General features: G+C 37.5%; 1 pseudogene; it reads left to right on the top strand.

Moving 5' to 3' along the window:
- The first annotated feature begins 234 nt into the window (after positions 1 to 234).
- On the top strand, positions 235 to 554 carry LOC127493140 (activated RNA polymerase II transcriptional coactivator p15 pseudogene; annotated as a pseudogene).
- Positions 555 to 21,256: the final 20,702 nt, after the last annotated feature.

The following is a 21,256-nucleotide window of genomic DNA, read 5'->3' as shown; positions in this document are numbered from 1 at the left end:
TCAAAGAGGCAATGAGTTGCACTGAATGTAAAAATTGCTTGATATTAGAAAGTCTTTGAATTGTAACAGAAGTGATGAGTAGACATTTGGCAGTAAAGAAGTCCAGGTTCTTCAGAGATATAGGCTCAGAAGAACATTTGACAGTATGGATATGTTGTCCAACAATTTTCCAAGTTAGAATTTCTATAAAAATTTTGAAGTTGTTGAGCAGGAGAGTGGCTGCAGGAAGGAACAATGCCTAAATCACAGACACTTGTTTCTTCAAGCTCATCTAACAATAATCTGACAGTGTACTTGACAAAAAGATAAAGAGGAAGAAGCAAGGTGTGACAAAAAACCATGAAGAAGCAAAAGACTGGTGAGCCCTCCATGCCCATGTTCCAGACATGAAAGGGAAAGATGAAACTGATATTCGAGAATACTGGATGGATACAGACGGTGAGATGAAACTGGGAAGAAAAGGCATTTCTTTAAATCCAGGGCAGTGGAGCCAGCTGAAGGAACAGATTTCTGCCATTGGAGATACAGAAAGAAAACTGAAATCTGAGCCATAAAATTCCTGTTGTGTCCTAGTTGTTTTAATCTTTATACATTGGCTTTTGTTTTCCTACATTGCTTTCCAAGCTATTGTATATTTGGACTGCAGAACAATTTGTAAGATGAATACGTTTTAATATGAATTAATAAAATGTTCTTGGAATGCATGCTGTGGTGCAGGTTAATTCTCCACCTGTGGCACCAGCATCCCATATGGGCTCAGGTTCTAGTCCAGGCTCTCCTCTTCTGATCTAGCTCTCTGCTGTGGCCTGGGAAAGCAGTAGATGGCCCAAGCACTTGGGCCCCTGTACCCACGTGGGAGACCTGAAAGAAGCTCCTGGCTCCTGGGTTCAGATTGGCTCAGCTCCAGCCATTGCAGCCATTGGGGAGTGAACCAGTGGATGGAAGACATTTCTGTCTCTCACTGTCAGTAACACTACCTCACAAGTAAACGAATAAAATCTTTAAAAAAAATTTGTCAGCGAATCTAATTTCCGACTTTATTAAGGGGGATTATTTTGTGCCTACCTAGTGTAAAATAAAATCAAGCGATTACAAAAAAATTTTGAAATAAACTTATCAAGATTAACCACAACAACAGCAAAAGGTGGCTGGGATCTGAATGGAATTGACCTTAAACATTCACACACACACACACACACACACACACAATTCTAAAGTTTATTTCAAATAAATTTTTGGCTTTGGTGTCTGATGTGGTCCTACAGCCAAAATTGCAGATTGGAGTGCTGGCATTGTGGTATGGTGGGCTAAATTGTCAGTTGCAATATCTGCAACCCATGTGAGAGAGCTGATCTGAGTCCTGGTTGCTTCACTCTTTGATTCAACTCCCTGCTGTTGTGCCTGGAAAAGCAACAGAAAATGGTTCAAGCATTGGAGGCCATGCCACCCTGTGGGAGACATGCATGAAATCTTTGGCTCCTGGATTGAGCCTGACCCAGTCTCAGCCATCGTGGCCACTTGCAAAGTGAAACAGCAAATGAAAGATCTTTTTCTCTCTGTGTCTTTCCCTCTCTTTCTGTCATTCTGCCTTGCAAATAAATAGGAGATAAATATTTGTTAAAAAGAAATTGCTGGGGCCTGTGTTGTGGCTGAGTGGGTTAAGCTGCCATCTCCATGGCTGGCATTCGCATATGGGTGTGGGTTTTTCTCCCAGATGCTCCAATTCTGATCCAATTCTCTGTTAATGTTCTTGGGAAAGCAGAAGCAGACGACCCAAGTCTCTGGGAACCTGCACCCACGTAGGAGACCAGATGGAGTTTCAGGCTCCTGGCTTCAATTTTGCCCAGCCCTTGCCATTTCAGCCACTTGGGAAGTGTACTAGCATATGCAAGATCATTTCTCCGTCTCTACTTTTCTCTCTCTACCTTGTCCTTTCAAATAAATTAGTAAATCTTTAGCAAACAAAACAAAATCAAAGAAAGACATTGCAGTTCAGGCACTCATAAAGTAAGCAATATTTCACAATGGGGGAAAAACCTGGAGTCTGCCAGGATGGATGGGGTTTCTACTGGTTCTCAAATTTCCAGCAAGCCTGTAATTTTCCTGATGTGAAGGCCAACAGGAAATGCATCTGATACCAAGCCTTAGGAAAACTCAATCACAAAGCTTTGATGGATTTGAAGCCCAGTTCCTGCATACACATACACATAAAGATGGAGTAAGAAAATTTGTGATGGTGTTGATGAGGTTCAGTAACAGCACTTTTTGTTCTCCATCGACCTTCCTTATGTAAATAGAATATGGCAGCTGTTTTATTCCCACCTTCCAAACTTCATGTAAAATGTCCCTTGTGCTAGCACACTTATGTGGATATGCATAAGAAGTAAAATCTGAAAACAAAGTCCAACTTACCTAAGTTGACTTCACATAAATCCACCACAATTATTATTTTTCACAGGTTTTTATATGTTAATTTTTTGTTTGTACACAATAAAATCACACATTATGTGGAATGGTGACCAAATCTTTTGGACAATAGTTATGGACACATTTGTACATTTCATGACTTCTTTTTTTTAAATGCTTAAATGACCAAATTTTGAAAAAAGAAAAAAAAGATTTGATACTTTAGGGACCTTCCTTTTCAAATCTTCATGGCTGCTTTGTTTTCCTTCTGTCTCAGATTACATTAGTTTCTGAAAACCTCCAAATGCAGAACCATGACAATAGCAGGCAAGCCTTTTTTTTCCTGAATTTAACCGAAATACTGCTGATTTTTCATCATGAAGAATGCTTTTTATTATTGGTTTTGATAGGGAATCCTTAATCATTTTAAAGAAAAAACTCTTTTCAGTCTGCTCAAATTATATTGAATATAATCAATTTCCCATATGTTGACAGAAACAGATTTTTCTACTTGAACATGTTAGTTTAATGAATTACTTATTTATCAATGCATTTACCTAAATTAACTTCTAGCATTGTATGATAAACTGTTCTCTCTAATGTGTAGTATATTTTTAGACATTGCCAAACTCAATTCACTATAACTTTATTAAAGATTTCTATGTCTAACTTTAAAACAAGAATGACCAATGCTTTCCTTCAGTTTCGCTGTTCAATTTTGCTTTTGTATGAGGATCATGCTGGATACACAAAAATAAGTAGGGTAACTTCCCAGGTTTTCTGTTCTGGAAAAGTTTTCATAATCTCAGAACAGAGGGATTTTCTGTTTCTTTAAAGATATAGTAGAAATTACTTATAAAACATTTTGCTCATTGCATTTTGAAAAGTAGATATGTGTACATGAATCATTACTTACACAAGTTTCTTTATAAATGAGGGTCAGTTTAAGACAATTTCTTAAAATGACATCTTTTACTTTCCTATATGAAAAATATTTTATGTTTCTAATTATGACTAATTATTCACTGTTGAACTTGTTTATATATCAATTATCTAGTATTCCAAAAATTATACTTGCAGAATATTTCTACTTTGCTTTATGTTTTATATTTCAAAGATTTTCCTTTTGTGTTTTATTGATCATTACAGTTTCGGTGTTATCAGGTGGATTAAGGTCAGATATCAGAAATTGTAAGGAAAATAAAATTGGATTATGTTTGATAGAAATTTATTTCTCTTTTATATAACAGTTCGGAAATATCTGAGTATGAAAGAAATCCATTCTATCAGTTCCTCTAGGATTCAAACCACTTGAATATTTCTGTTCTACTGTGTTTTAATGTGCCCTTCATTTTCATGAAAAATAAAACTTTAAGTCTAATATTTATAGTATAAAGATAAGGATTAAGACATACCATAAAACAGGGCAACAGGCTTGCATCAGTTACTGCCGAAGGAATATTCTGAGAAATGACAATTTATTCAAGGATTTATCTCTAAAATTCTGCATCCAATTCAAGTTCCATATCCCCAAGTGTTGCATAGCCCTGTCTACAGGTCCAGAGTCTGGCTAACTGGCAGACACATAAACTAATAGTTTATCATCTCTACAAGCCCTCAAATGTAATCATTGTGTATAAATAGGATATATGCAGTAGAAATTCTTATTCAGAAAAAGGGGAAATGTTAAAAACTCAGCAGTGATTTGGTTCATCACACTGAAAAAACTAAAATTGGTAGGAAGTGGAAAGATCTCATCCTATGTTACTAAGACTAAGCAATAATCAATCCTTTGTTCTATTTTCTTGGGAGAATTTCCTTTTTCATTATTCCCATAGTTTCATGTTATTTGGTTCTTCTCGTAATTAATTGCAGATCTCTGTAGCTTGTTTATATGATATAATGTTGTTGATACTCTGATAGTACTGGTTTTATTCTGAATTCTTCAAGTTAGTTTGTTATTATATAAAATAGTTATTATATAAAATCTATGCCATTTCAGTCAACTCAATGTTACCATTGATATGTCACTATTATGATTCTATAATGTATTTTTATAAATAATATGTAGCCATTTGTATATTTAAAATTGATTGACTAAAATTATTTTTAAATGTGCCTAATTGTTTTCTTCTGAGAGTATATATATGATTATCCAGACAGGATGGGTTTATGGTTAGTGATAAGCCTCTCAGGAGAATGAATTAAGGGATTAATGAAGCCAGGGATGTATTATGTGACAGAAATATTTAGATTTAGAGTACCTTTTTATAAACTTCCTAGGGTAGGTTATTACAATGGAATTTTTAACAACCATTTTTGAAATTGATATTATATGTATGCTCGCCAAAACCAATATCCAGCTAGAGAAAGCTGCTAACAGCTTGAGCAGATTTGCTTAACCAAACCTTCCCACCACAGATGAGGCCGGCTGACGTTGAGCTGGGACTGCAGTCAGGAGCTGGGATGGGGAAGCTGCAAAAGGGAACTGACAGCCTGGGTATGTGTGGATGACCGCTAACACTCTCCCACCATGTGAAGATTCTTCAGGGCTGTTGTAGACCTTTTCTAATATTTATGTTGTAGAAATATGTTGTATGGCCGGCGCCGCAGCTCAATAGGCTAATCCTCCGCCTGCGGCGCAGGAACACCCAGTTCTAGTCCCAGTCGGGGCGCCGGATTCTGTCCCAGTTGCCCCTCTTCCAGGCCAGCTCTCTGCTGTGGCCAGGGAGTGCAGTGGAGGATGGCCCAAGTGTTTGGGCCCTGCACCCCATGGGAGACCAGGATAAGCCCCTGGCTCCTGGCTTCGGATCAGCGCGGTGCGCCTGCCGCAGTGCGCTGGCCACAGCGGCTATTGGAGGGTGAACCAGTGGCAAAAGGAAGACATTTCTCGCTGTCTGTCTCTCTCTTTCACTGTCCACTCTGCCTGTCAAAAAAAAAAAAAAAAAGAAATATGTTGTATGACTTGAACCATTAATTGTTGAATTATGACATTTAAAAATACAACAGCTGTTGTATTTGGGATAAAGGTCTAAAAATTCATGATTAGTTACTCAAAGGTAGTATTCCGTAGTTATTCCAAAACAAATTATGAAAAATTCAAAGTTTCTTATTTCACAAACTTTTAAAAGACTAAGTTCATCTCTGCTTAAAATTTCATCAGTTTTGTGCAGGATTTATGTAGAATTTTAATTGTGTGAACCAAAACCTATTATCCATACATGATATATCACAATAAATGAAGCTGGCTCTTCTTTACACCACAGTGGTACAACTATAATTAAGAGTCAAAAGAATAAAAATTTACTGTGCTTTTTCTTACTGGTTGCTAAATCCATTTAATGATAAAAACATTTGAGAAACATTTGGGGGTAAATTACTATGATGCAATTGCTAGGAAGGAAAGCTATAAGCTTTTTAAACTAAGTCATTGAATTTTACGTGGGAGTGATCTTCACAAGGCTATGGATATGGTTAGCACTAATTTCAACCTAGAATGACCTCTAAAGTTAGAAATTGCAAAATTTCTATGCAGGTGAGATAACAATTATTGATATGTTAGAAGCTTTAAAATTTTTCTAGACCTTATTGTAATTGTAAAGTTCTAAAACTTAGTAAGTTCTAAATCAGTATAGTTTATGTGATTTGTTATATAAACTCTATACTACAACTCCATAAGCTTTGTAGTAAAGATACTGTAATTTAAAGGGAAAAAATAAATATTTTCCAGTTGACAGAATTTTTTGTTGCCCAAAAGATTGCTTAAATCATTTGTGCTAAGCTTTTCTAAGCCAAACTTGCTTTGTTGTGTAGACAACTGAGTTTATATTTATTGCACTTAAATAAATTTTAGGAGAATTATAATATTTAGGAAGATTCTCTACTTTTCTACTGTAATATATGTGTTTATGACAGCATGTTTATATATTTAAAAATTATGTCTATATTATTGTAATATCCATGTATTCTTCCTGTTTTGTTTACTGTATTGCATTAGTGTGCCTTCTTAATCTATTTCTGATTATTTGTAAACACAAATTAAAATAATATATTACTTATTCTGAGATAACTTTTCAATATATAGTATGCTATATAATATTCAGTTACAGGAAACATTTGATTAAAAATACAGTTGCTCTCTGTCCTTAATGTGCTGTGCATTGAGATTTAATGCTATAACGAGTACTCAAACAATATAATTCACTTTGTGTTTCTATGGGGGTGCAAACTGTTGAAATCTTTACTTAATGCATACTAAACTGATCTTCTGTAAAAAAAAAAAAAAAAAAAAAGAGAAAAATTATCAATTCCCAACTTGACTCTCACTGGGATTAAACATGACAATAGGTCTGATCTGATTTCATCATCATTTAAAAAAATCATCTATTATTTTTCACTTTATGTTTCTGTGTGGGAGCAAACTGTTGAAATCCTTACTTAATGTATACTAAGCTGATCTTCTGTATATTAAGATAATCGAAAATGAATCTTGATGTGAATGGAAGGGGAGAGGGAGTGGGAAAGGGGAGGGTTGTGGGTGGGAGGGACGGTATGGGGGGGAAGCCATTGTAATCCATAAGTCGTGCTTTGGAAATTTATATTCATTAAATAAAAGTTAAAAAAAATAAAAAATAAAAATACAGTTGCATAATGTGCTATGTTTTGAGCATTAGTAAAATAATTTTCAGTTCCTTTTGATGCCAGAAAAATCAATAAAATTAAATCTCTTATATGTTGAGGTTACTTCCATTTTTGTTTCCAAGTTTTGCTTAAGAGTACGCTTCACCTATCCTTTAAAAGACATTTATTATTATAAAGAGTTTTGATACATTTCATAGGTAGAGTTCTAAGAAGATAACCATACTTCCCTCCCTTCTTCTTTCCCACCCTCAATCTCTCTCTTTCCTTCCTTCTGTTCTTTTTATTTTCTTTAATTTTTGCAAAAACATCATTTCAGTCAGCTCTATAATCACAGGTTTAATCCACCCATAACCATGATATTCAACAAGCAAAATATAGAAGAGACAACAGTTCCACAGAAGTATAAACAAGGGCTAAAAAAATAATCAAATCAGAAGATGTCCATTTAATTCCCATAAATATTTTCATGTTCTGTATTAACTATTACATACCATATTTGTATTTTGGGGATTGACAAAACATATCATATCTGTGTTTTGGGTACTGATTTATTTCACCAAGCATAACGGCTTCCAATTATACCTACTTTGTTGTGTCATTCTTTTTTATAGTCTAGCAGTATTCCATAGTGTTTATATACCACATTATTTTTTAATCCAGTCATAAATTGATGGACATCTGGGTTGATTCCATATGTTATTTATTGTGAATTGAGCTGTAGTGTCCAACTCAACCTGATTCAAGATAAACTTAAGGCAAATACCACAATTTTAATGGTATCAAGCATACTAGTAAGATGTAAAATAACTAGTATTATGTATATGCATGTTGCAACTAATAATACAAAATAAACAAAATAAATTATATAAATAATAAGCTGCATTTATATTAAATTTAGTTATCAAGATGAATTCATTCATTCATTGCATATGATGTTTTTATTACCTGGCACTGTGATGAGTTCTGGTAATCAGAAAGCTGATCAGAAGTGCACAAATATCTGTCAGGAAGCCTATCATGGATGATCTAATTACTCTGCCAACATATATTATACCTAGGTAAATTGCCCTATACTAACACCAGTTATGTGAATTACAAACTTAGAAAATAATCATCTAAGACTTCTTATGAGAGAGACATAAGGGCCATCAAAGCACTCATGGAACAATGGAATTAAAAGATGGGTGTGGGGAGCAACTCGGACTAGACTAAATTACTGGAATTAAGACTTATTCTATGCATCTGCTCTCCCACAATATGGCACTGGGAGAGGAGTAAACAACTTCTATGCAGCTGCCTCTCGCCAACTTGACTGAGCTGCAGGAGCTGATCCTGCTCCTGATTGGAGAAGAGCAGCGTACTCGGCGTGTGGGTAGCAGAGTTGGGATTGGTGGAAGAGGACTATAAAGGAGGAGAGAGACAACATGCACCAGGAACACCTGAGGAACACCTGTGCAGCCCCCGAGAGAGCCAGCCGGCAGTGTGCCGCTCCCCTGTGGAAGTGGGGAAAGTGGCAGGGGGAGCCGCCCCTCCACGGAGGTGGAAGGGTCGGCAGCCAACCCGGGAAGGACCAGCAGCAAACCCGGGAAGGGCCGAGCAGACAAAAGAACAGTTCAGGGTCCTGTGTCGTTCCTCCGTGAAGAGGGGGAGCGACAGATGGGCTCATTTATTGCAAAAATAAGATTGAAATCCAGAAAACTCTTTTTTTATAAAAGACATTTCCCATTAACATTTTGAAGACTTTTTGTAGGAATGTGGTTTGAAAATTTTTGTACCAGAATAAACTTATCTCTTATTGCCATTTTCCCTGAATATTTTGAACTACTCTCATCTGTGTTGTTCCATAATATTTTACAGACAATGATTTCATTTGTAAAAAATAAATCAATTTGGGGCCGGCGCTGTGGCACAACGGGTTAATGCCCTGGCCTGAGGCGCTAGCATCCTATTACTCCTCTTCAGATCCAGCTCTTTGCTATGGCCTGGGAAAGCAGTAGAAGATGGCCTTGGGCCCTGCACCCATGTGGGAGACCGGGAGGAAGCTCCTGGCTCCTGGCTTCAGATGGGCACAGCTCTGGCCATTGTGTCCAATTGGGGAGTGAAAGAGCGCATGGAAGACCTCTCTCTCTCTCTGCCTCTCCTCTCTCTGTGTAACTCTGACTTTCAAATAAATAAATAAATCTTTATAAAATCAATTTAAAATCCGAAAGTAAATCTTTTTAGCAGTATTTGTAATTTTGGCCACTGGGTAGACTGTAATTCCTGTTTTACAATTATTTTCTTTCTTCTGCTGCTCTAGCACACAAATATCCACTACACTGAGAACAATCATGAAGCTTTGAGGATTTTTTTTTTTTTTTAAGTCACAAGGCAGGTGGGCATTTGACCCAGTCATTAAGTCACTGCTGTGGGATGCCTGCATCCCATATCAAAGTCCCTGAGTTTGAATCCAGGCTCTACTCTCTCTTTTAGTTCAACTCCCCATTCCAGCTTCCTGCTAATGTGCACCCTTAGTGGTTGCAGGTGAAGTCTAAGTGATTGGTTCTTGCCACCCATGTGTTAGACCTGGATTAAGTTTTCTATTCCCGACTTTCATCTGATTCAGTCCAAGCTGTTGTATATATTTGAGGAGTAAACCAGCAAGTGAGCAATCTCTCTCCCTCTCTCTCTCTCTCTCTCTCTTTCTCTCTGCATTTCAAATAAATGAAAATTAATTTTAATTTTTACATAAAAGGCTTATATAGTGAGCATTGGTTTGAGAGCCTCCAAAGACCCTCTGGGGATCTTAGTATTGATGACCATGCTGCATAGGGAGACATAATCAATAAAGGGGAGACAGCAATGAATGAACTACTAAAACCTCCGAACAGATGAGAAATGAAGACCCAACTACTTGGCCGGTGCCGTGGCTCAATAGGCTAATCCTCCGCCTTGCAGCACCGGCATGCTGGGTTCTAGTCCCAGTCGGGGCGCTGGATTCTGTCCCGGTTGCCCCTCTTCCAGGCCAGCTCTTTGCTGCGGCCTGGGAGTACACTGGAGGATGGCCCAAGTGCTTGGGCCCTGCACCCCATGGGAGACCAGGAGAAGCACCTGGCTCCTGGCTTCGGATCAGCGCGGTGCTCCGGCCGCAGTGCGCTGGCCACAGCGGCTATTGGAGGGTGAACGAACGGCAAAAGGAAGACCTTTCTCTCTGTCTCTCTCTCTCACTGTCCACTCTGCCTGTCAAAAAAAAAAAAAAAAAGACCCAACTACTCATTTAACAACTCTTTCCACACTGAGTCATTGGCTTAGAATTGAGAACTAGTGATTAAGTAAAAAATTTTTGAAAAATAAAATAGAAAATGAAACTCACATTTTTAAAAGGTTTATTTATTTATTTGGAAGCGACGACAGAGAGAGAGTAAGAGAAAGAGTGAGAAAGATAGAATCTCAAGCACTGGCTCACTGCTCAAATGGTTACAGCACCTAGGTCTAGATCAAGATGAAGGCAAGAGCCAGGAAATCCATTCAGATCTCCCACATGGGTGTAAGGGCCCAAGTACTTGGGCTATCTTCCACTGCTTTCCCAGGAGTATTAGCAGGGAGCTGGATCGGAAGTGGAGCAGTTGGACAGGAACCAGCCAGCATCCATTGTAGCACTTCTGTAAAAATGCTGAAATATTTGGCCGGCGCCGCGGCTTACTAGGCTAATCCTCCACCTTGCAGCGCCAGCACACCGGGTTCTAGTCCCGGTTGGGGCACCAGATTCTGTCCCTGTTGCCCCTCTTCCAGGCCAGCTCTCTGCTGTGGTCAGGGAGTGCAGTGGAGGATGGCCCAAGTGCTTGGGCCCTGCACCCCATGGGAGACCAGCATAAGTACCTGGCTCCTGCCATCGGATCAGCGCGGTGCTCCGGCCGCAGCACGCTGGCCGTGGCGGCCATTGGAGGGTGAACGAACAGCAAAAGGAAGACCTTTCTCTCTGTCTCTCTCTCTCACTGACCACTCTGCCTGTCAAAAAAAAAAAAAAAAAAAAAAAGCTGAAATATTTGAAGTTAAAGTAATATTGTAATCACCACTTAAGCTATTTTAGTGAACTAATTGTTCTTTACCGAACAACAAATTATTGAGAGTTACCTGATTTCCAACTTTATCTAGACATATCTAGCAGAGAAGAAAAGCTATATCTAGACCCTTTCAGATTAAATTCTGATTACTAGTCAGTAGTAAAAAAAGGAGCCTTCAAAAATTAGAATCAGAATTTCAAGTTTTACAAAAAAAAGTTTTCTTATAAATTAAACTTCTATTGTTCTCCTTGTCCAACAACGATTAATGCAATATTTTATAGTATTTAGAATAAAGAAGAAGCTGTTATTGAGAAATAATTCCTTCTTAAGTTCAAAAGGTCATATAATCGCCCAATCAATTTTAAAACAAGAAATACTAAATCTTTTTCTTGGACAGACAATAGAAATTAAATTGCCCATGAGTCATGCATCATAGGCTTTATATTTAATTAATTAATCATCATGGAAGTTGATTTGGTAAACCAATTTAAACAGAGTAATTTATCATGAAAGAGAAAGGCCTTAGGAAAATCTAGAAAGAAATAATGTTGCATATTCATCTGAAACTCAACTTTTAAATAATATGAAAAATTTTTGTAGCTAAGTTAATTTCAAATCGGAAACTTGTTGATTAAGTTTTACACGGTTTTGGCTCTGGCACTTTGGCGGACCTGGCCTGAAGTGCTGACATCCCATATGGGCACTGGTTCAAGTCCTGGCTGCTCCTCTTCTGATCCAGCTCTCCTCTGTGGCCTGGGAAAGCAGTAGAAGATGGCCCAAGTCCTTGGGCTCCTACACCCACATGGGAGACCCGGAAGAAGCTCCTGTCTCCTGGCTTTCGATAGGCACAGCTCTGGCCATTGCGGCCATCTGGGGAGTGGATCAGCAGATACCTCTTTCTCTGTTTCTACTCTCTCTGTAACTCTGTCTTTCAAATAAATAAAATATATCTTAAAAAAAAAAAGTTTAACAAGGTTTAAGACAGAAATGTAAATATATGTGTATATATTTATATATTTAATATCCAAGTGTAATTGTACTCTCAGTTTACTTTTGGAAATTTCCTAACTGCTTTATCAATAGTAGTGCAGAATATGTTATTAACTTCTTCTATTTTAAATATATTGATTTAATGTAGTATAGTTTTTGTATGTTATTAGACTTCTAAATATGTATGAAATTTAATTTTAAAAATATCATTTACTAAGGCTGCAAGTAGTTTGGCTTTGCACAATCTTACAGTTATTTTTACTTAAGAGTTGAAACAGTAATCTACCTAGGTACAGTAAATTTTGTGTATTTTCTACTTCTGAAAATGTTGGGAATATATCATAATCATTCTTCATGCACCATTAAAAGTTGCCTAATCATTACTTCTACTTAGCAAGATAATATAGCAAATGAGTTTTTTGGCAATTTTTATATATTCTTTTAAAAAGCTTACTGCACATACATTAGGAAGGAACCTTCCATTCTAAAATTTAATGACATTCTATGAAGAGGCCCTGTGAAGTAAGACAAGACACGTATTTCTTTCTTTCTTATTTATTGTCTTAGAAGGCATATAAATTCTATACAATGCAATTAGTGAATAAATTATTGTCTTTAAGGATAAATCAAAGGGAAGTGAACAAGTAAAGCAATTTCTAAAAAATAAAAAAAGAACCTTCCTGTTAGCTCTGCTAATACTCCAAGAATACTTGAATCTACATGATTCCCAAATACTGGCTTAGAAAGCATTTTTTCATAAGGAAAAAGAGTACCTCTTCTGTACCTGAGTCTGGTTGTCAAGATCAGTAATTTATTTTTACACTACCATAAGATTGTTTACATGCTAAAACAAATAAATCAAACATGGCAAAATGCCATGTAAGTTACAGAGCCAATAAAACATCAAATAATCTACATTTTTGTAAACGCTCTGGTTGACCCTTTTCACCAATCCCTTTTTAAAGAATGATGGACCATTCAAATTTTGCCTTTCAAGTAACATCACCCAAGGAAGGCCATACAAGTACAATTTTTGGAAAATTACCAGAAAAAGTTGAGTACTGCATAATTTTTCATTCTCAACACAATTATGAATATTCATGACACTATATTCATTTTAATGTCTGAATTAGGGAAAAAGATTTCTGAATAAACATGCATGATAGAGTACAATGCATTACTGAAAGTTTAAATGTGGGATTTCTTTAACCTTTTTAAAATTTGTTTTTGAGTTCTTGCCTATTCCTTTTGCTCTTCATCAAAACAGAAAAAGCCATAAACTTGATGAGAACAAGGAGAAAATTAAGTCAGGAAATACAAAGAATGACCAGGAATTATTGTCAGGAAGAGTAATGAGAACTTTCCAAAACTCAACTGAAGTATATTCCCAAGATATCAAATAGAAGAAAGCAACCATAAATTATAAATGCTTTCATGTACAATGTTTAAATTTAAAAATTGCTTCTTCAGCCGGTATGATGAATTTAGAAATCTAATAGGTAGGTAAGTTTTATAAGTTTTCCTGAAAATATGTGTTTGTAAAGAATGAAGAAAATAAAGAATTGAGGAAATTTTAATTCAGGCATTACTAATTGAGTACAAACTAGAAAAATATGAGTACTGAGTACAAACAAGTAAAAATAACAACAAATTACTGAAAAAATTCACACTTAACATGTGAAAGGTTAACCATGTTTCTTTCAAAAATATTTACTTATTTATATATTTCAAAAGACAGAGTTGCAGAGAGAGAGGAAGAGACAAAGAAAGCGATTTTCTGTCCTCTGGGTCACTCTCCAGATGGCTGCAAAGAAAAGATCTGGGCCAGGCTGAAATCAGAAGACTAGAATTCCATTCAGATCTCACATGTGGGTGCAGGAGCACAAGCACTTAGTCCATCTTCTACTGCCTTCCCAACTGCATTAGCAGAGAGCTGTTTTCTAAGTGGAGTAGCTGGGACTCCAATCAACCCTCATATAGGATGCTAGCATCACAGATGGTGGATTAATCTGCTGTGCCACAATGCTGGCTCCAAACAAGCTTCTTAAAGTTTCACTATATTTGAAGTTTGCTAAAGTGGTTCTGATTCTATTTTAGTAGTTAAAAGAAACTATTTGGCACTTTATCTTATAAGGTATGTATTTTCCTTTTAAAAGCAAGAAAACAAAGAACAATATAAAGATGAACAAGGTTATTCATTCATAAAAAACTTACATCATCCTTTTGTCTTTCAAGATTTGCCCTTTTTGTTGTTTATTGCTTATTTTGAAGGGCTATATTTACCTAATCCCTTTTGTGGGTTGAAGGGAATAACTCTGATAAAGATGGACAATGTGTACAATATTATTCACTAGAATGGAAGGAAGTCTCAAGCTGTAATTAAGCAAATGAAATAGACAAATGGATGTTCTCAGATACTGGGAAAGTGTTGACAGAGGATCCTGAAAAGATAGAATAAATATAGCAGTGAAATTTAAGGTAAGTTGGAATACTGAATAATTATTTTCACAGAATACAAACAAGTCTAAAGGAAAAAAAAAAGTTTCAGTCTGCCAGATTTATCTTTATTCCCTCTGAAGAATAGAAATATCAGGAAAGTTATTGCATTAATACAATAAAGGAAATTAATACAGTTTATAAGCTTATTTTGATGCAAACTTACTACTATAATATATTATAGAAGCAAAGCTATGAAAGCCCGGACTATGTTTCCCATGACTGTTCTCTGTAGAAGACACAGAGAATACAGTTCTACATACAAGATAAGGAATGCTTAGTGAGGAGGCCCTCAGCATCTCAACAATGTTCAGTGATGGTTTCTCTCTGTAGGCCATAGTTGTTATGGAATTTAGTTCATTGATTGCAAAAGGGATGATATAACACGCAAATAATAGACAGGTGGCAAAAACTTACTGCCAAAAGCCAGGAGTAGTAACTATTATAATACTTGGAAAGGGCAGAATGTAAATCATGGGAGTATGCAGAAGGAGCCTAAGGCACACTATTTCTAGGAGAAAAATGTAGAGGAACAAATGAACACGAGATAGCTCTCAGCTTATACAAACTGAATAAACCAAGGGTGGATAACAATGGTCTGAAGGCGAATATCTCAAAATGCAAGACCCCTTGTTGATTTCTGAATGTAAACTTATTTTTACACCTTGAAGTCACTTAATATGAGTTAATACATAACTCCATTATATGTGGTAATGATTAGCTTACTTCCTTCCCAAAAGTGGCATAAAACCATTGCTTTGTTCAAAATACACTGGGCAAAGAGAATGCCTAGGAATTTTGAGACCATTGACAAAGATTCCGAGTTGACCTTGAAACCTTTAGATTGTGGTTTTCTCATTAGACTGTGAGCATAGGAAGCCAGAAAGTGACTGGATGCTAGCAAAATTTGATTCTATGATGCTTTGTTCTCTAGTGTCACAGATACGCATGGCAATCATTTCCCTGGTCTCCAAATCCAGAATTCAGCCTGGCATACGTAACACTTGATTAAATTTGTACATTACATCCTTTTTCTGCCAGGTAAGAAATTACAAACTGAAGAAAGGCAAAGGTTAGTTCTAAGACTATCTTACCTTATCTCACAAATTAAATAAACCTGAGACAGTACATTTTGTATGTTTGTTGAGGCAAGGGGGCGAGAGTGGTAATTACAGAAATTAATTATACCATTAAAATGTAAAGGATGTCAGGTTGTGGCTTCCATTATATTTATGTTGAATTTACTATTATGGCCCATGCAGAAACCAGAAAGATCCTGGAAGATGATTGTAGGCTTGATGCATTAAACAAGTAGCATGTCCAATCATAGCTGCTTTGCCAGATGTGTTGGCTTAGCTAGAATAGATGTATGGTATTTAAGACTTGCTGGTTAGCCATAGAAAATGCAATCAGCAGACAGCTAGTGGCTCTTAAGCATATGCATAATCCTGAAAGACTGGTGATACTTGAAGTCAAATCATTTTTTGGATAGCCTGACTCTTGATACTGCAAAAGATAAGGTATAAAATCCATACTATGTCATTCTGATGATTATCACTCATATATTCACTAAATATGTCAAGCATTAGTAGGCCTTCTTTAAAATACTGTTTTTTTGTTTGTTTGTTTTTATTTATTTATTTATTTATTTTTATTTTTTGACAGGCAGAGTGGACAGTGAGAGAGAGAGACAGAGAGAAAGGTCTTCCTTTGCCGTTGGTTCACCCTCCAATGGCTGGCGCGGCCAGCGCGCTGCAGCCGGCACACTGCACTGATCCGATGGCAGGAGCCAGGTACTTATCCTAGTCTCCCATGTGGTGCAGGGCCCAAGCACTTGGGCCATCCTCCACTGCACTCCCTGGCCACAGCAGAGAGCTGGCCTGGAAGAGGGGCAACAGGGACAGAATCCGGTGCCCCAACCAGGACTAGAACCCTGTATGCCGGCGCCGCAAGGTGGAGGATTAGCCTAGTGAGCCACGGCGCCAGCCCTAAAATAATGTTTTTTATAGCATCCTTATGTTTGCAGATGCTATGGCCTGAATATCTCTTTTCCCTCAAGTCCATATTTTTTTTTTTTTTGACAGGCAGAGTGGACAGTGAGAGAGAGAGACAGAGAGAAAGGTCTTCCTTTGCCATTGGTTCACCCTCCAATGGCCGCCGCGGCTGGCACGCTGCGGCCGGCGCACCACGCTGATCCAAAGGCAGGAGCCAGGTGCTTCTCCTGGTCTCCCATGGGGTGCAGGGCCCAAGGACTTGGGCCATCCTCCACTGCACTCCCTGGCCACAGCAGAGAGCTGGCCTGGAAGAGGGGCAACAGGGACAGAATCTGGTGCCCCGACAGGGACTAGAACCCGGTGTGCCGGCACTGCAAGGCGGAGGATTAGCCTAGTGAGCCATGGCGCCAGCCTCCTCAAGTCCATATGTTAACATCCTAACCCTCAAGGCAATGGTTTTGTGAAGTGAAGCATTCTGGGTCATGAGTTTGGGGTCCTCATGAATTAGGTGAGAGCCCTGTGTTAGAAGAGGATCAAGGGAACTCAGTTTTCTATTGTAGCACTGAAGCATAAAATAAGAAGGCAACCCGTGTGAAGCAAAAAGTGGAACCCTCAGAAGAACTATTTATGCCAAAGCTTTGATCTTGGACTTCCTAGATTCTGCAATAAACTTCTGTTGTTTGTAAGTTACCCTGTTTAAAGTATTTTGTAATATAGCAGCCTGATGGACCAGGAAAGGAGTAGCGTTAAGAAATGGATTCTCCACATTTTTCTGAATGATTTACTTTCTGGGAGAATTACTGGCTGAAGATAAGATGGTTTTTAGTATCACTTCTATAATAGAATCTATACAAAATCCACAGCCAAAAGACCCAATCATCCCTTGAATTCCTCTCAAAAAGTGTTCACGATAGCCATGTTGCCATTAATTTAGTATTCTTTTTGTGTATTCTTCATAATTCATGGGCAGATGAGCTGTATAAAAATTTCTTGGGAGGAAGTGATATCAGCAAGATAACTGGGTAGAGATGTCTGACACATGCCTCTCTACAAAAGACCAAAACAAAGACAAGGTAACTGCTACTCCACTGAAATGTTTGACAGGGAGCATTAAAATACAGTAGGATGTAGCAGAGACTACATGGAGCACAAAGACTTAGGGTGGCCTTATAAAGAAAGATACAAAACAGAACATTTACATCCCTGTCTCCCTGGATAAAATTAACCATGAGACAAGACAGACTTTACATGACAGGGAATGAGTAAGAAGGAGCCCCACATCTCCCCTGCTAATGCCAATGCCATGGACACCCGATAGATTTACTGCTGAAAAAGCCAGAAGCCCTTACATGGACCAATTTGGGGAGTTACTACAAATTCATGAGGCTGTGTTATCCCAGAAAGAGCCCAGCTCAGTCTCACACAAGCTCCCGCTGCATGGAGCTATCCTGAGGCCCTGCACACTCACCTGTGGCTCAAGGAAGCAGCTACACTGTCTAGCTGACCTTTTTATGGGCCTATGAAACATCCAGGCAGGCACTGTGCCCATCCAACAGAGGCCCAAGGAATCAGCCAGGTGGCCCATCAGTAGTGCCATCTTGAGGAACAAACTTCAAGGACCTCAACTTTGAAGAGTGCTCCACCATCACTACCGGACACACATTTCAATGCACCCATCCAGGCCTGCCAGGATGACCCCACCATCAAAAGTTCGTGGTCACCCCACAGCCACTGCCATGTGTAGGATCCCAGAGCTAATGGTAAACCTTCCCTGTCTGAGAGCTGCATGCTAGCTGGTGCTACAATCTCCCAAACCCCCTCAGCCTAGGACACAGGCTCCTGCAAGAATTCCAGCTGTTAAACCACTAAGCCTGGAATCAAGCCAACAATATTTTTACGTGTTACAATTTTTCTTCTTTATTCTTCAAATTGCTGTACCTCCAATAAGCAACGTCTTATTATTGACTCTTGTGTTTATGTTTCTTGGCATATGAGGAACAAGATATTGAGACATCCATCTTACTTTTTTGATACTTGTCAATTCTACTTTAAAGTATCTTAGTTCTATAATTTGTTCCACATCCTCCAGGATTCCAATTATGCAAATAGAGGAGCTGTGTTCTATATAGATAATTTCCCTTTAATCTTTTAAAGTCCTTTTTCTATTCCTTTTATTTGTCTTACTCTTTTATAACCTCTGTATACTTCCCTATGATTGTGTTATGCATAACTCAATATTAGCCCTTTACTGTTTTCTTCATTTCTGCAATGTTTGTCCTCATGCTTCAACTGCTTGACTGAATTTCTTCAGCTTACACATTACTGACCTCTCCTGAATGTGAATATCGTATTCCTGAGTTCTTGACATTTCCTTTGTTTGAGCTTTTCATAGCAGCAAAGCTATGATCTGAATCTTTATGTCCCTTGGAATCCGTAAGTTAAAATCCTAACCCCTAAGGTGTCGGTATTAGGAAGTAGGGCTTTTGTGAAGTGATTAGGTCATGAGGGTGTAACCTTCATGTGTGGCATTATTGCCCTTAATGAATAGCTGAAGGGGGTTCAAACTCTTCTTTAACCATGTGTGGATGCATCAGGAAGATTCCACCTGAGAAAGCAGACCATCACCAGGTAAAGAATCTGGCATGTTGATCTTGGATTCCTAGACACCAAATCTGTGAGAAATAAATGCCTGTTACCTACTTTATGTTTTTTTTTTTTTTTTTTTTTTTTGCTATGGCATCCTAAACAGGTGATTATTTAAGAACTAGTATAGTCAAATACGTAAATTTATTATAAATATTTGGTTATAAATATATAACTTTCAGTTCTATGCAATGGTATTTGAAAATGGAATTAAAAGGTGTTTACTTTGATGAAAAAAATTGAAGCCCATGCATAGTTTTTCATCATATGCATGTTCTTTATTTTTTAAAATTTTTATTTATCTATTTTATTTGCTTTACTTCATTTGCTTGAAAGGAAGCGGGAGACACACACATACACAGTGAGAGAGAGAATGAGAGAGAGAGAGAGAGCGCGCCATCCACTGCTCCACTCCTGCAATGCCTACAAAATCTGAGGCTTGCCATGCCCAGAAGTCAATCCAGGTCTCCCATGTGAGTGGCACAGACCCAGGTATTTGATAACTTCTGTGTCTCCAGATGTGTATTATTAGCAGGAAGCTAGACTCAGAAGCAGGGCCAGGAATTAAATGTAGGCACTTTGATATTGGATGCAGTTTTACGAAGCATCATGTTAGTTATGGCATCAAATGCCCACCTGGATTAATAGATGATTAATAGAGAACTCACTGATTTTTATAAACGAAATCATCCACATAAACTGCATACAAATCAGGAAGCAAAGCATTAAAATCAACCCTTTGAAAGTGGTTTTTCATTGTCTTTACATTCAAGTTTAACTACTATCATGATTTCCAACAACAGAGAGAAATATTGCTTGCTTTTCAGATTCAGTGAAAGGAATCATTTATCATACATATTTTAATTCAGTCTTAATATTTTACAAATTTATAGATATCAGTCACTTCTGTATATTATTAATTTTCATTTCTGTGTAGTATTCTGTTATGTAAACATACAATAAATGTCCCCTCATACTGAGAAATGGTGAATATTTTCTAATTGTGTATCTATACACATTCTGACATTTATGGTTGACAAAAACATTGATAAAAATATATTTGCATTTCTATTGGATATATTTCTACAAGTAAAATTTCTGAGACATAAGACACTCATATTTTCAGATTTCCTAATAATATTTGCTCTAAATTACTCTTTCATATAGCTACAGAATTTTTGTGTAATGTTTTAATAGGATGAATAATGCTTATTCTGTGATTCTAAAGTACCTTGATGTAACTCATATGCTAATTAATTTTATTCTTTATTAAATGTGTTGGTTTTCCTGGACAAATTATTTACACATTTCCTGCATGGCTGGGTGTGGCAGAAGAAGCCACAAACTGAGGAATACACGGTCATCTGCTTTCAAAAAGAAGTTTCAAAACCAAACTAAGTTGATTTGCTTATTTGGTCTAGCATTATCAGCGTGACTTTGTGTAGTCACACATTAATTTCTTCTCTGAAAAACAGCTCATTTATTTCAATTATTTTAAGCAAAGTTTTAGAGATTATACTTCAAATTGTGCACCGAAATATGGCTTTAAGCAATGTCCTTTTGTTGGTGAACTAGGAGATATTCTGCTCTTGAGCCCTTTGTTGAGATTTTTCTAAAAGCTTTGAAAACTTTTACCTGTATTTTGCAGTCTAGGTTTTATACCTGATTTTTTTTTTTTAACTCCAAGTAAAGTTGGTGGAAACTTTTCTCACTAATCTCTCTGTTGGAAGTAAATTTTTATTTGGTTTTATTTTACGAGAGAGAGAGAGAGAAAGAGAGAGAGGATCTTCATCTTATTGTTCATTCTCCCAAGTGCCCACAACAGCTAAGCCTGGCAGGTCAAGATCGGGAGCCTGGGATTTTATCCAGGCCTCTCAAAGGGGATACAGAGACCCAACGCACGTGAGTCATCACCTTCTGTTCCCCAGAGTGTGTGCATCCACATCAAGCCAGAATCAGGAGTGGAGCTGGGACTGGAACCCAGGCATTTCGACCTGGGAAATTCTGTTCCACATGGCATCTTAACTGTGTGCCAAAACCGCA

This window comes from Oryctolagus cuniculus, chromosome 5 (genome assembly GCF_964237555.1).
Source record: "Oryctolagus cuniculus chromosome 5, mOryCun1.1, whole genome shotgun sequence".
Lineage (NCBI taxonomy): Eukaryota > Metazoa > Chordata > Mammalia > Lagomorpha > Leporidae > Oryctolagus > Oryctolagus cuniculus.
Note: the sequence above shows the minus strand (reverse complement) of the source record. Positions and strands in the feature narration are given on the sequence as shown.